The sequence below is a fragment of the Centroberyx gerrardi genome, chromosome 23 (genome assembly GCF_048128805.1).
Source record: "Centroberyx gerrardi isolate f3 chromosome 23, fCenGer3.hap1.cur.20231027, whole genome shotgun sequence".
Lineage (NCBI taxonomy): Eukaryota > Metazoa > Chordata > Actinopteri > Beryciformes > Berycidae > Centroberyx > Centroberyx gerrardi.
In genome coordinates this window covers 24,880,958-24,897,305 of record NC_136019.1, presented here as the reverse complement: position 1 = coordinate 24,897,305, position 16,348 = coordinate 24,880,958, and positions in this window count along the sequence as shown.

The window sequence follows — 16,348 nt, the reverse complement described above, 5'->3', positions numbered from 1 at the left end:
TCTCACTCACGTTGTTGGACACACAAACTGCCACATTTCCCACAGTTTTAACATTACATACACATATACTTTGGTTCAGCCGTTTCAATTTGATACACGGTCAGTCATGTTAAGAAACACGCACACGGACACGCCGACACACACACGTGCCTACACACATCACATATGCTAGGTATTCGTTACTATGGGCTGTCACGAGCAACAGTTTGCACGTTCAGCAATCACACGCATTTTCTCCAGAAAATGCACCTTTCTAGTATTGCAGATAATATTCCCCACTGTACATTTCTTCGGCACCTAACTCCTTCCACATACTTTCACCTAGAGACTCCGTTCAAACTTTAAAATGTTCAGCTTGCTTAGGACATGCGTGCTTGTATTCAACTTTCTGATATCTTTTATACTTTTTAAAATATTCTACTTTTTTCTATTTTTCTATTTTACAATGTAAGTCTATGGGAGGACTGTTCAAACCATGCCCCGTTTGAACTCTAACTACTCTTTCATACTTTCAGCTACAAACTCCATTCAAACTTTAAACAGGTCACCACTTTTAGTACTTTATCACTTTAATTCAGCTTTTTGATACCCTTTGTACTTTTTGAGTAATCACAGTTTAAGTTTTAGACTTTTTTCAATCTTTATAATGGCAGCCTATGGAGCTACGCTAGAGCGCGTGATGTCATCACACACTCTAGCAGACTCTATAGACTGTAGAGGCTGTGATTTTCATTAAATATTCAATTTTCTTAAACTGTCATGACTCCCACAACTTTCACACTACATCCACATATTAGATATCAAACTGTTCAGCTACTTCTTGTGCCACTCACAATGTCAATATCTAAGCCATAACGTTTATACTTTTTGAGTTAGGGCTGTTTGTTCAACACTAGTGCTTTACAGTAATTTTGCCTATTTTAAACAGCTTTTTCTTTTTACACATGCAGTATTTAAACTGTAGTAGTTCCCACAATACACACTACATACATATATTATATATCAAAATGTTCACATACTTCTTCTGTCTCTCACAATGTAAATACCTAAGTTGTGGGATTTGTAGTTTTTTAGCTATGATGGTTTGTTCAACACTAGTGCTATACTGTTTTTGGCTGTTATGAACAGCTTTTTTCTGTTTACACATATTTGAACTGTCACAATTTCCAAAATGTTAACACTACATGCATATTTTACACATTAAAATGTTCAGCCAGTCCTGCTCTCTCTCACAGTGTAAACATCTAAGTGATGGGATTTGTAGTTTTTGAATTATGAATGTTTGAGCTCCACTTGGGCCACTGCTGGTCTCCTAATGCAGCGCTCTGCACTTGTCCATTTTCATACACACGTGGGGGGCCACACACACACTCTCTCTGTCTGTCTGTCTGTCTGTCTCACTCTACTCTCTAGCTTTTTAATAGACTATCTTTCAGTTTTTGAGATATGAATGTTTGTTCAACACCAGTGCTATACCAGGTGTGCTTATTTTGAACAGATTGTTTCTTTGAAACTTCAACCACTTCCACAACTTTAACACTACATACCATGACAGCCATAGGATAAGAAAGAGGGAAAGAGGAGAGTGATAGACCAGTCACAGACAGCCAACAGAAAGGGTGAGCTGTACCCACACTAAACTGCACCAGTGCCACAGTTTGCACGCTCAGCAATCACACGCATTTTCTCCAGAAAATGCACCTTTCTAGTATTGCAGATAATATTCCCCACCGTACATTTCTTCGGCACCTAACTCCTTCCACATACTTTCACCTAGAGACTCCGTTCAAACTTTCCACTGTTCGGCTTCTTTAGGAGATGCGTGCTTGTATTTTTATAAGCAATCTGATTTCTACTTTTTAAAATATTCTACTTTTTTCTATTTTTCTATTTTACAATGTAAGTCTATGGGAGGACTGTTCAAATGCTAGAGTGCGTGATGTCATGACACACTCTAGCAGACTCTACAGACTGTAGAGGCTGTGATTTTCACTAAATATTCAATTTTCTTAAACGGTCATGACTCCCACAACTTTCACACTACATCCACATATTAGATATCAAACTGTTCTGCTACTTCTTCTGCCACTCACAATGTCAATATCTAACTCATAGCTTTTATACTTTTTGAGTTAAGGACGTTTGTTCAACACTAGTGCAAAACTGTGTTTTACAGTACTTTTCTCTCCTTTGAACAGCCTTGTCTTGTACACTTTTCAAAACTGTCACTATTCCCATAATTTTCACACTACAGACATAAATTTTACATCAAAGTCTTTGGCTATTTCTTCTGTCACTCACAATGTACATATCTAAGTGATAGCACTTGTAGTTTTTGAGTTAGGGACGTTTGTTCAACACTACTGCTTTACAGTCTTTTGACTACTTTAAACAGCTTTTTCTATTTACACTTGCAGTATTTAAACTGTAGTACTTCCCACAATTTTCACACTACATAATTATATTATATATCAAACTCTTCACATACTTCTTCTGTGTATCACAATGTAAATATCTAAGTGATGGGATTTGTAGTTTTTGAGATATGGATGTTTGTTCGACACCAGTGCTATATTGTGTGTGCCTTTTTTGAACAGATTTTGTCTTTCAACCTTCAATCACTTCCACAACTTTAACATTACATACAAATGTTATATATTAAACTCTTCAGCTACTTCTGCTCTCACTCACAATATAAATATATAAGCAATATGATGTATAGTTTTTGAGTTATTAACGTTTGTTCGACACTAGGGCTCCACTCTGTCACACTACTTTCTGTTCCACTGCTGCTCTCTTACACATGCAGCTCTTCTCCACTTGTCCTTTTTTCACTCTTCTCCATTTTAACATGTCTTTTACATATTTTCATACCTTTTTACTTGTTAGTATTATTACATTTTAGTACATTTCTAACATTACTACTTGTCACTGCCTTCTTACTCTTCCTACTTTTCATACTTCTAGTACCTTCCAGCATTTCTGACTCACGTTGTTGGACACACACACTTCTCATTTTTTCACTCTTCTCCATTTTAACGTGTCTTTTACACATTTGCTCACCCTTTTCTTCTCACTATTTTTACATTTTAGTACATTTCTAACATCATTACTTATCACTTGGACACTCATTACAGCTCCTTCAAAGAAGTGTTTTAAACTGCCACATTTCCCACAGTTTTAACATTACATACACATATACTTTGGTTCAGCCGTTTCAATTTGATACACGGTCAGTCATGTTAAGAAACACGCACACGGACACGCCGACACACACACGTGCCTACACACACCACATATGCTAGGTATTCGTTACTATGGGCTGTCACGAGCAACAGTTTGCACGTTCAGCAATCACACGCATTTTCTCCAGAAAATGCACCTTTCTAGTATTGCAGATAATATTCCCCACTGTACATTTCTTCGGCACCTAACTCCTTCCACATACTTTCACCTAGAGACTCCGTTCAAACTTTAAAATGTTCAGCTTGCTTAGGACATGCGTGCTTGTATTCAACTTTTTGATATCTTTTATACTTTTTAAAATATTCTACTTTTTTCTATTTTTCTATTTTACAATGTAAGTCTATGGGAGGACTGTTCAAACCATGCCCCGTTTGAACTCTAACTACTCTTTCATACTTTCAGCTACAAACTCCATTCAAACTTTAAACAGGTCACCACTTTTAGTACTTTATCACTTTAATTCAGCTTTTTGATACCCTTTGTACTTTTTGAGTAATCACAGTTTAAGTTTTAGACTTTTTTCAATCTTTATAATGGCAGCCTATGGAGCTACGCTAGAGCGCGTGATGTCATCACACACTCTAGCAGACTCTACAGACTGTAGAGGCTGTGATTTTCATTAAATATTCAATTTTCTTAAACTGTCATGACTCCCACAACTTTCACACTACATCCACATATTAGATATCAAACTGTTCAGCTACTTCTTGTGCCACTCACAATGTCAATATCTAAGCCATAACGTTTATACTTTTTGAGTTAGGGCTGTTTGTTCAACACTAGTGCTTTACAGTAATTTTGCCTATTTTAAACAGCTTTTTCTTTTTACACATGCAGTATTTAAACTGTAGTAGTTCCCACAATACACACTACATACATATATTATATATCAAAATGTTCACATACTTCTTCTGTCTCTCACAATGTAAATACCTAAGTTGTGGGATTTGTAGTTTTTTAGCTATGATGGTTTGTTCAACACTAGTGCTATACTGTTTTTGGCTGTTATGAACAGCTTTTTTCTGTTTACACATATTTGAACTGTCACAATTTCCAAAATGTTAACACTACATGCATATTTTACACATTAAAATGTTCAGCCAGTCCTGCTCTCTCTCACAGTGTAAACATCTAAGTGATGGGATTTGTAGTTTTTGAATTATGAACGTTTGAGCTCCACTTGGGCCACTGCTGGTCTCCTAATGCAGCGCTCTGCACTTGTCCATTTTCATACACACGTGGGGGGCCACACACACACTCTCTCTGTCTGTCTGTTTGTCTGTCTCACCCTACTCTCTAGCTTTTTAATAGACTATCTTTCAGTTTTTGAGATATGAATGTTTGTTCAACACCAGTGCTATACCAGGTGTGCTTATTTTGAACAGATTGTTTCTTTGAAACTTCAACCACTTCCACAACTTTAACACTACATACCATGACAGCCATAGGATAAGAAAAAGGGAAAGAGGAGAGTGATAGACCAGTCACAGACAGCCAACAGAAAGGGTGAGCTGTACCCACACTAAACTGCACCAGTGCCACAGTTTGCCCGCTCAGCAATCACACGCATTTTCTCCAGAAAATGCACCTTTCTAGTTATTATTATTATTATTAATCCGTACACTTTTTTGGCACCTATCTACTCCTTCATACTTTTAGCTAGAAACTCCGTTCAAACTTTAAAATGTTCAGCTTGTTTAGGACATAGGCGCGTGTATTCAACTTTTTGATATCTATTCTACTTTTTAAACTATTCTACTTTTTTCTACTTTTTTTTACAATGGAAGTCTATGGGCGGAATGTTAAAACCATGCCCTCTTTGAACTCTAACTACTCTTTCATACTTTAAGCTATTAACTCCATTCAAACTTTAAACGGGTCACCACTTTTAGTACTTTATCACTTTAATTCAGCTTTTTCATACCTTTTGTACTTTTTGAGTAATCGCAGTTTACGTTTTATACTTTTTTCAACCTTTATAATGGGACCCTATGGAGCTACGCTAGAGTGCGTGATGTCACAATTCACTCTAGCTGACTTTACAGGCTGCACTTTTTACTAAATTCACACATTTTAAAACTGTGACAGTTCACACAACTTTAATACTACATACACATATTATACATCAAACCCTTCAGCTGCTTCTGCTCTCACTCACAATGTCAATATATAAGCGATGCGATGTATACTTTTTGAGATATTAACGTTTGTTTGACACTAGTGTTCCAGTCTCTTTTACAGTAGTTTCTGCTGCTCTGCTGCTCTCTTACACATGCAGCTGTTCTGCTTATTTCACTCTTCTCCATTTCAACATATCTTTAACATATTTTCATACCTTTTTTACTTGTTAGTATTAATACATTTTAGTACATTTTTAACATTATTACTTGTCACTGCCTTCCTACTCTTCATACTACTAGTACCCTCCAGCTTTTCACATCAGCCTTCCTAACAGATAGTTTGTTCGCCTTCATAGTCTTCCTACCAACTACATGTTTTTATACCTTTTTGCTTCTTAGTATTGTTACATTTTAGTACATTTTAGTACATTTCCACTCTTTCACAGTAGTTTCTGCTGCTCTGCTGCTCTCTTACACATGCAGCTCTTCTGCTTATTTCACTCATCTCCTTTTCAACATGTCTTTTACATATTTTCATACCTTTTTGACTTCTTAGTATTATTACATTTTAGTACATTTCTAAAATTATTACTTGTCACTGCCTTCCTACTCTTCATACTACTAGTACCTTCCAGCTTTTCACATAAGCCTTCCTACTCTTCCTACCAGCTGCACATTTTTATACCTTTTTACTTCTTAGTATTGTTACATTTTAGTATATTTTAGTACATTTCCACTCTATTTCACAGTAGTTTCTGCTGCTCTCTTACACATGCAGCTCTTCTGCTTATTTCACTCTTCTCCATTTCAACATGTCTTTTACATACTTTCATACCTTTTTTACTTGTTAGTATTATTACATTTTAGTACATTTCTAACATTATTACTTGTCACTGCTTTCCTACTCTTCATACTACCAGTACCTTCCAGCTTTTCACATAAGCCTTCCTACTCTTCCTACCAACTGCACATTTTTATACCTTTTTTACTTATTAGTATTATTACATTTTAGTACATTTCTAACATTACTACTTGTCACTGCCTTCTTACTCTTCCTACTTTTCATACTTCTAGTACCTTCCAGCATTTCTCACTCACGTTGTTGGACACACACACTTCTCATTTTTTCACTCTTCTCCATTTTAATGTGTCTTTTACACATTTGCTCACCCTTTTCTTCTCACTATTTTTACATTTTAGTACATTTCTAACATCATTACTTATCACTTGGACACTCATTACAGCTCCTTCAAAGATGTGTTTTAAACTGCCACATTTCCCACAGTTTTAACATTACATACACATATACTTTGGTTCAGCCGTTTCAATTTAAACAGACGATACACGGTCAGTCATGTTAAGAAACACGCACACGGACACGCCCACGCACACACGTGCCTACACACACCACATATGCTAGGTATTCGTTACTATGGGCTGTCACGAGCAACAGTTTGCACGCTCAGCAATCACACACATTTTCTCCAGAAAATGCACCTTTCTAGTATTGCAGATAATATTCCCCACCGTACATTTCTTCGGCACCTAACTCCTTCCACATACTTTCACCTAGAGACTCCGTTCAAACTTTCCACTGTTCGGCTTCTTTAGGAGATGCGTGCTTGTATTTTTATAAGCAATCTGATGTCTACTTTTTAAAATATTCTACTTTTTTCTATTTTTCTGTTTTACAATGTAAGTCTATGGGACGACTGTTCGAACGCTAGAGTGCGTGATGTCATCACTCACTCTAGCAGACTCTACAGACTGTAGAGGCTGTGATTTTTACTAAATATTCAATTTTCTTAAACTGTCATCACTCCCACAACTTTCACACTACATCCACATATTAGATATCAAACTGTTCTGCTACTTCTTCTGCCACTCACAATGTCAATATCTAAGCCATAATGTTTATACTTTTTGAGTTAGGGCTGTTTGTTCAACACTAGTGCAAAACTGTGTTTTACAGTACTTTTCTCTCCTTTGAACAGCCTTGTCTTGTACACTTTTCAAAACTGTCACTATTCCCACAATTTTCACACTACAGACATAAATTTTACATCAAAGTCTTTGGCTATTTCTTCTGTCACTCACAATGTAAATATCTAAGTGATAGCACTTGTAGTTTTTGAGTTAGGGACGTTTGTTCAACACTACTGCTTTACAGTCTTTTGACTACTTTAAACAGCTTTTTCTTTTTACACTTGCAGTATTTAAACTGTAGTACTTCCCACAATTTTCGCACTACATAATTATATTATATATCAAACTCTTCACATACTTCTTCTGTGTATCACAATGTAAATATCTAAGTGATGGGATTTGTAGTTTTTGAGATATGGATGTTTGTTCGACACCAGTGCTATATTGTGTGTGCCTTTTTTGAACAGATTTTGTCTTTCAACCTTCAATCACTTCCACAACTTTAACATTACATACATATGTTATATATTAAACTCTTCAGCTACTTCTGCTCTCACTCACAATATAAATATATAAGCAATATGATGTATAGTTTTTGAGTTATTAACGTTTGTTCGACACTAGGGCTCCACTCTGTCACACTACTTTCTGTTCCACTGCTGCTCTCTTACACATGCAGCTCTTCTCCACTTGTCCTTTTTTCACTCTTCTCCATTTTAACATGTCTTTTACATATTTTCATACTTGCCACTTTCTTACTTTCTGTTTTTTTCTACTGAATATATACCTACTCTTCATACCTGCTATTCATACTCCTTATTCCTTTCAGATTTTACAAAATAGTCTTCCTACTATCTCCTTCCACCTTTTACACATAAGCCTTCCTACATATTCTCTTACTTTTGTACTTGTTAGTATTATGAAATTTTAGTACATTTCTAACATTATTACTTATCACTTTGACACTCATTACAGCTCCTTCACAGAAGTGTTTTAAACTGCCACATTTCCCACAGTTTTAACATTACATACACATATACTTTGGTTCAGCCGTTTCAATTTAAACAGACGATCCACGGTCAGTCATGTTAAGAAACACGCACATGGACACACCCACGCCCACACGTGCCTACACACACCACATATGCTAGGTATTCGTTACTATGGGCTGTCACGAGCAACCGTTTGCACGCTCAGCAATCACACGCATTTTCTCCAGAAAATGCACCTTTCTAGTATTGCAGATAATATTCCCCACCGTACATTTCTTCGGCACCTAACTCCTTCCACATACTTTCACCTAGAGACTCCGTTCAAACTTTCCACTGTTCGGCTTCTTTAGGAGATGCGTGCTTGTATTTTTATAAGCAATCTGATTTCTACTTTTTAAAATATTCTACTTTTTTCTATTTTTCTGTTTTACAATGTAAGTCTATGGGAGGACTGTTCGAACGCTAGAGTGCGTGATGTCATCACGCACTCTAGCAGACTCTACAGACTGTAGAGGCTGTGATTGTCACTAAATATTCAATTTTCTTAAACTGTCATCACTCCCACAACATTCACACTACATCCACATATTAGATATCAAACTGTTCTGCTACTTCTTCTGCCACTCACAATGTCAATATCTAAGCCATAATGTTTATACTTTTTGAGTTAGGGCTGTTTGTTCAACACTAGTGCAAAACTGTGTTTTACAGTACTTTTCTCTCCTTTGAACAGCCTTGTCTTGTACACTTTTCAAAACTGTCACTATTCCCACAATTTTCACACTACAGACATATATTTTACATCAAAGTCTTTGGCTATTTCTTCTGTCACTCACAATGTAAATATCTAAGTGATAGCACTTGTAGTTTTTGAGTTAGGGACGTTTGTTCAACACTACTGCTTTACAGTCTTTTGACTACTTTAAACAGCTTTTTCTTTTTACACTTGCAGTATTTAAACTGTAGTACCTCCCACAATTTTCACACTACATACTTATATTATATATCAAACTCTTCACATACCTCTTCTGTGTATCACAATGTAAATATCTAAGTGATGGGATTTGTAGTTTTTGAGATATGGATGTTTGTTCGACACCAGTGCTATATTGTGTGTGCCTTTTTTGAACAGATTTTGTCTTTTAACCTTCAATCACTTCCACAACTTTAACATTAAATACATATGCTATATATTAAACTCTTCAGCTACTTCTGCTCTCACTCACAATGTAAATATATAAGCAATATGATGTATAGTTTTTGAGTTATTAACGTTTGTTCGACACTAGGGCTCCACTCTACTACTACCACTACTTTCTGTTCCACTGCTGCTCTCTTACACATGCAGCTCTTCTCCACTTGTCCTTTTTTCACTCTTCTCCATTTCAACATGTCTTTTAGATATTTTCATACCTTTTTACTTCTTAGTATTATTACATTTTAGTACATTTCTAACATTACTACTTGTCACTGCCTTCTTACTCTTCCTACTTTTCATACTACTAGTACCTTCCAGCATTTCTCTCACTCACGTTGTTGGACACACAAACTGCCACATTTCCCACAGTTTTAACATTACATACACATATACTTTGGTTCAGCCGTTTCAATTTGATACACGGTCAGTCATGTTAAGAAACACGCACACGGACACGCCGACACACACACGTGCCTACACACACCACATATGCTAGGTATTCGTTACTATGGGTTGTCACGAGCAACAGTTTGTACGTTCAGCAATCACACGCATTTTCTCCAGAAAATGCACCTTTCTAGTTATTATTGTGTGATTGCTGACTCAGCAATCACAGGTATAATATTCCCACTATTTATTATTATTGTGTGATTGCTGACTCAGCAATCACAGGTATAATATTCCCACTATTTATTATTGTGTGATTGCTGACTCAGCAATCACAGGTATAATATTCCCACTATTTATTATTATTATTATTATTATTATTATTATTAATCCGTACACTTTTTTGGCACCTATCTACTCCTTCATACTTTTAGCTAGAAACTCCGTTCAAACTTTAAAATGTTCAGCTTGTTTAGGACATAGGCGCGTGTATTCAACTTTTTGATATCTATTCTACTTTTTAAACTATTCTACTTTTTTCTACTTTTTTTTACAATGGAAGTCTATGGGCGGAATGTTAAAACCATGCCCTCTTTGAACTCTAACTACTCTTTCATACTTTAAGCTATTAACTCCATTCAAACTTTAAACGGGTCACCACTTTTAGTACTTTATCACTTTAATTCAGCTTTTTCATACCTTTTGTACTTTTTGAGTAATCGCAGTTTACGTTTTATACTTTTTTCAACCTTTATAATGGGACCCTATGGAGCTACGCTAGAGTGCGTGATGTCACAATTCACTCTAGCTGACTTTACAGGCTGCACTTTTTACTAAATTCACACATTTTAAAACTGTGACAGTTCACACAATTTTAATACTACATACACATATTATACATCAAACCCTTCAGCTGCTTCTGCTCTCACTCACAATGTCAATATATAAGCGATGCGATGTATACTTTTTGAGATATTAACGTTTGTTTGACACTAGTGTTCCAGTCTTTTTCACAGTAGTTTCTGCTGCTCTGCTGCTCTCTTACACATGCAGCTGTTCTGCTTATTTCACTCTTCTTCATTTCAACGTGTCTTTTACATACTTTCATACCTTTTTTACTTGTTAGTATTATTACATTTTAGTACATTTCTAACATTATTACTTGTCACTGCCTTCCTACTCTTCATACTACCAGTACCTTCCAGCTTTTCACATAAGCCTTCCTACTAACAGAAAGTTTTTTTAGCCTTCGTAGTCTTCCTACCAACTACATATTTTTATACCTTTTTACTTCTTAGTACTGTTACATTTTAGTACATTTTAGAACATTCCCGCTCTATTTCACAGTATTTTCTGCTGCACTCCTCCTCTCTTACACATGCAGCACTTGTGCTTATTTCACTCTTCTTCATTTCAACATGTCTTTTACATATTTTCATACCTTTTTTACTTGTTAGTATTATTACATTTTAGTACATTTCTAACATTATTACTTGTCACTGCCTTCCTACTCTTCATACTACTAGTACCTTCCAGCTTTTCACATAAGCCTTCCTACTAACAAATAGTTTGTTAGCCTTCGTAGTCTTCCTACCAACTACATATTTTTATACCTTTTTACTTCTTAGTACTGTTACATTTTAGTACATTTTAGAACATTCCCACTCTATTTCACAGTATTTTCTGCTGCAGTCCTCCTCTCTTACACATGCAGCACTTGTGCTTATTTCACTCTTCTCCATTTCAACATGTCTTTTACATATTTTCATACCTTTTTTACTTGTTAGTATTATTACATTTTAGTACATTTCTAACATTATTACTTGTCACTGCCTTCCTACTCTTCATACTACTAGTACCTTCCAGCTTTTCACATAAGCCTTCCTACTAACAGATAGTTTGTTAGCCTTCGTAGTCTTCCTACCAACTACATATTTTTATACCTTTTTACTTCTTAGCACTGTTACATTTTAGTACATTTCTAACATTATTATTTGTCACTTTCGTATTTTCTGTTTTTTTCAACTGAATATATATCTACTCTTCATACCTGCTATTCATACTCCTTGTACCTTCCAGATTTTACAAAATAGTCTTCCTACTATCTCCTTCCACCTTTTACACATAAGCCTCCCTACATATTTTCTTACTTTTGTACTTGTTACTATTATGAAATTTTAGTACATTTCTAACATTATTACTTATCACTTTGACACTCATTACAGCTCCTTCACAGAAGTGTTTTAAACTGCCACATTTCTCACAGTTTTAACATTACATACACATATTATACTTTGGTTCAGCCGTTTCAATTTGAACAGACGATCCACGGTCAGTCATGTTAAGAAACACGCACACGCCCACGCCCACACGTGCCTACACACACCACATATGCTAGGTATTCGTTACTATGGGCTGTCACGAGCAACAGTTTGCACGCTCAGCAAGCACACGCATTTTCTCCAGAAAATGCACCTTTCTAGTTATTATTATTATTATTATTATTATTAATCCGTACACTTTTTTGGCACCTATCTACTCCTTCATACTTTTAGCTAGAAACTCCGTTCAAACTTTAAAATGTTCAGCTTGTTTAGGACATAGGCGCGTGTATTCAACTTTTTGATATCTATTCTACTTTTTAAACTATTCTACTTTTTTCTACTTTTTTTTACAATGGAAGTCTATGGGCGGAATGTTAAAACCATGCCCTCTTTGAACTCTAACTACTCTTTCATACTTTAAGCTATTAACTCCATTCAAACTTTAAACGGGTCACCACTTTTAGTACTTTATCACTTTAATTCAGCTTTTTCATACCTTTTGTACTTTTTGAGTAATCGCAGTTTACGTTTTATACTTTTTTCAACCTTTATAATGGGACCCTATGGAGCTACGCTAGAGTGCGTGATGTCACAATTCACTCTAGCTGACTTTACAGGCTGCACTTTTTACTAAATTCACACATTTTAAAACTGTGACAGTTCACACAATTTTAATACTACATACACATATTATACATCAAACCCTTCAGCTGCTTCTGCTCTCACTCACAATGTCAATATATAAGCGATGCGATGTATACTTTTTGAGATATTAACGTTTGTTTGACACTAGTGTTCCAGTCTTTTTCACAGTAGTTTCTGCTGCTCTGCTGCTCTCTTACACATGCAGCTGTTCTGCTTATTTCACTCTTCTTCATTTCAACGTGTCTTTTACATACTTTCATACCTTTTTTACTTGTTAGTATTATTACATTTTAGTACATTTCTAACATTATTACTTGTCACTGCCTTCCTACTCTTCATACTACCAGTACCTTCCAGCTTTTCACATAAGCCTTCCTACTAACAGAAAGTTTTTTTAGCCTTCGTAGTCTTCCTACCAACTACATATTTTTATACCTTTTTACTTCTTAGTACTGTTACATTTTAGTACATTTTAGAACATTCCCGCTCTATTTCACAGTATTTTCTGCTGCACTCCTCCTCTCTTACACATGCAGCACTTGTGCTTATTTCACTCTTCTTCATTTCAACATGTCTTTTACATATTTTCATACCTTTTTTACTTGTTAGTATTATTACATTTTAGTACATTTCTAACATTATTACTTGTCACTGCCTTCCTACTCTTCATACTACTAGTACCTTCCAGCTTTTCACATAAGCCTTCCTACTAACAAATAGTTTGTTAGCCTTCGTAGTCTTCCTACCAACTACATATTTTTATACCTTTTTACTTCTTAGTACTGTTACATTTTAGTACATTTTAGAACATTCCCACTCTATTTCACAGTATTTTCTGCTGCACTCCTCCTCTCTTACACATGCAGCACTTGTGCTTATTTCACTCTTCTCCATTTCAACATGTCTTTTACATATTTTCATACCTTTTTTACTTGTTAGTATTATTACATTTTAGTACATTTCTAACATTATTACTTGTCACTGCCTTCCTACTCTTCATACTACTAGTACCTTCCAGCTTTTCACATAAGCCTTCCTACTAACAGATAGTTTGTTAGCCTTCGTAGTCTTCCTACCAACTACATATTTTTATACCTTTTTACTTCTTAGTACTGTTACATTTTAGTACATTTCTAACATTATTACTTGTCACTTTCGTATTTTCTGTTTTTTTCAACTGAATATATATCTACTCTTCATACCTGCTATTCATACTCCTTGTACCTTCCAGATTTTACAAAATAGTCTTCCTACTATCTCCTTCCACCTTTTACACATAAGCCTCCCTACATATTTTCTTACTTTTGTACTTGTTACTATTATGAAATTTTAGTACATTTCTAACATTATTACTTATCACTTTGACACTCATTACAGCTCCTTCACAGAAGTGTTTTAAACTGCCACATTTCTCACAGTTTTAACATTACATACACATATTATACTTTGGTTCAGCCGTTTCAATTTGAACAGACGATCCACGGTCAGTCATGTTAAGAAACACGCACACGCCCACGCCCACACGTGCCTACACACACCACATATGCTAGGTATTCGTTACTATGGGCTGTCACGAGCAACAGTTTGCACGCTCAGCAATCACACGCATTTTCTCCAGAAAATGCACCTTTCTAGTATTGCAGATAATATTCCCCACCGTACATTTCTTCGGCACCTAACTCCTACCACATACTTTCACCTAGAGACTCCGTTCAAACTTTCCACTGTTCGGCTTCTTTAGGAGATGCGTGCTTGTATTTTTCTAAGCAATCTGATTTCTACTTTTTAAAATATTCAACTTTTTTCTATTTTACTATGTAAGTCTATGGGAGGACTGTTCAAATGCTAGAGTGTGTGATGTCATCACGCACTCTAGCAGACTCTACAGACTGTAGAGGCTGTGATTTTCACTAAATATTCAATTTTCTTAAATGGTCATGACTCCCACAACTTTCACACTACATCCACATATTAGATATCAAACTGTTCTGCTACTTCTTCTGCCACTCACAATGTCAATATCTAACTCATAGCTTTTATACTTTTTGAGTTAGGGACGTTTGTTCAACACTAGTGCAAAACTGTGTTTTACAGTACTTTTCTCTCCTTTGAACAGCCTTGTCTTGTACACTTTTCTAAACTGTCACTATTCCCACAATTTTCACACTACAGACATATATTTTACATCAAAGTCTTTGGCTATTTCTTCTGTCACTCACAATGTAAATATCTAAGTGATAGCACTTGTAGTTTTTGAGTTAGGGACGTTTGTTCAACACTACTGCTTTACAGTCTTTTGACTACTTTAAACAGCTTTTTCTTTTTACACTTGCAGTATTTAAACTGTAGTACCTCCCACAATTTTCACACTACATACTTATATTATATATCAAACTCTTCACATACTTCTTCCGTGTATCACAATGTAAATATCTAAGTGATGGGATTTGTAGTTTTTGAGATATGGATGTTTGTTCGACACCAGTGCTATATTGTGTGTGCCTTTTTTGAACAGATTTTGTCTTTTAACCTTCAATCACTTCCACAACTTTAACATTACATACATATGTTATATATTAAACTCTTCAGCTACTTCTGCTCTCACTCACAATGTAAATATATAAGCAATATGATGTATAGTTTTTGAGTTATTAACGTTTGTTCGACACTAGGGCTCCACTCTACTACTACCACTACTTTCTGTTCCACTGCTGCTCTCTTACACATGCAGCTCTTCTCCACTTGTCCTTTTTTCACTCTTCTCCATTTTAACATGTCTTTTACATATTTTCATACTTGCCACTTTCTTACTTTCTGTTTTTTTCTACTGAATATATACCTACTCGTCATACCTGCTATTCATACTCCTTATTCCTTTCAGATTTTACAAAATAGTCTTCCTACTATCTCCTTCCACCTTTTACACATAAGCCTTCCTACATATTTTCTTACTTTTGTACTTGTTACTATTATGAAATTTTAGTACATTTCTAACATTATTACTTATCACTTTGACACTCATTACAGCTCCTTCACAGAAGTGTTTTAAACTGCCACATTTCTCACAGTTTTAACATTACATACACATATTATACTTTGCTTCAGCCGTTTCAGTTTGAACAGACGATCCACAGTCATGTTCAAAAACACGCACACGCACACACACACACACACACACACACACAGAAATATGTGACATAGATACAGCCATAGGATAAGAAAGAGGGAAAGAGGAGAGTGATAGACCAGTCACAGACAGCCAACAGAAAGGGTGAGCTGTACCCACACTAAACTGCACCAGTGCCACAGTTTGCACGCTCAGCAATCACACGCATTTTCTCCAGAAAATGCACCTTTCTAGTTGTGTGATTGCTGACTCAGCAATCACAGGTATAATATTGTCGCTCTTTATTATTATTATTTTTATTCCGTACACTTTTTTGGCACCTATCTCCTCCTTCATACTTTCAGCTAGAAACTCCATTCAAACTTTAAAATGTTCAGCTTGTT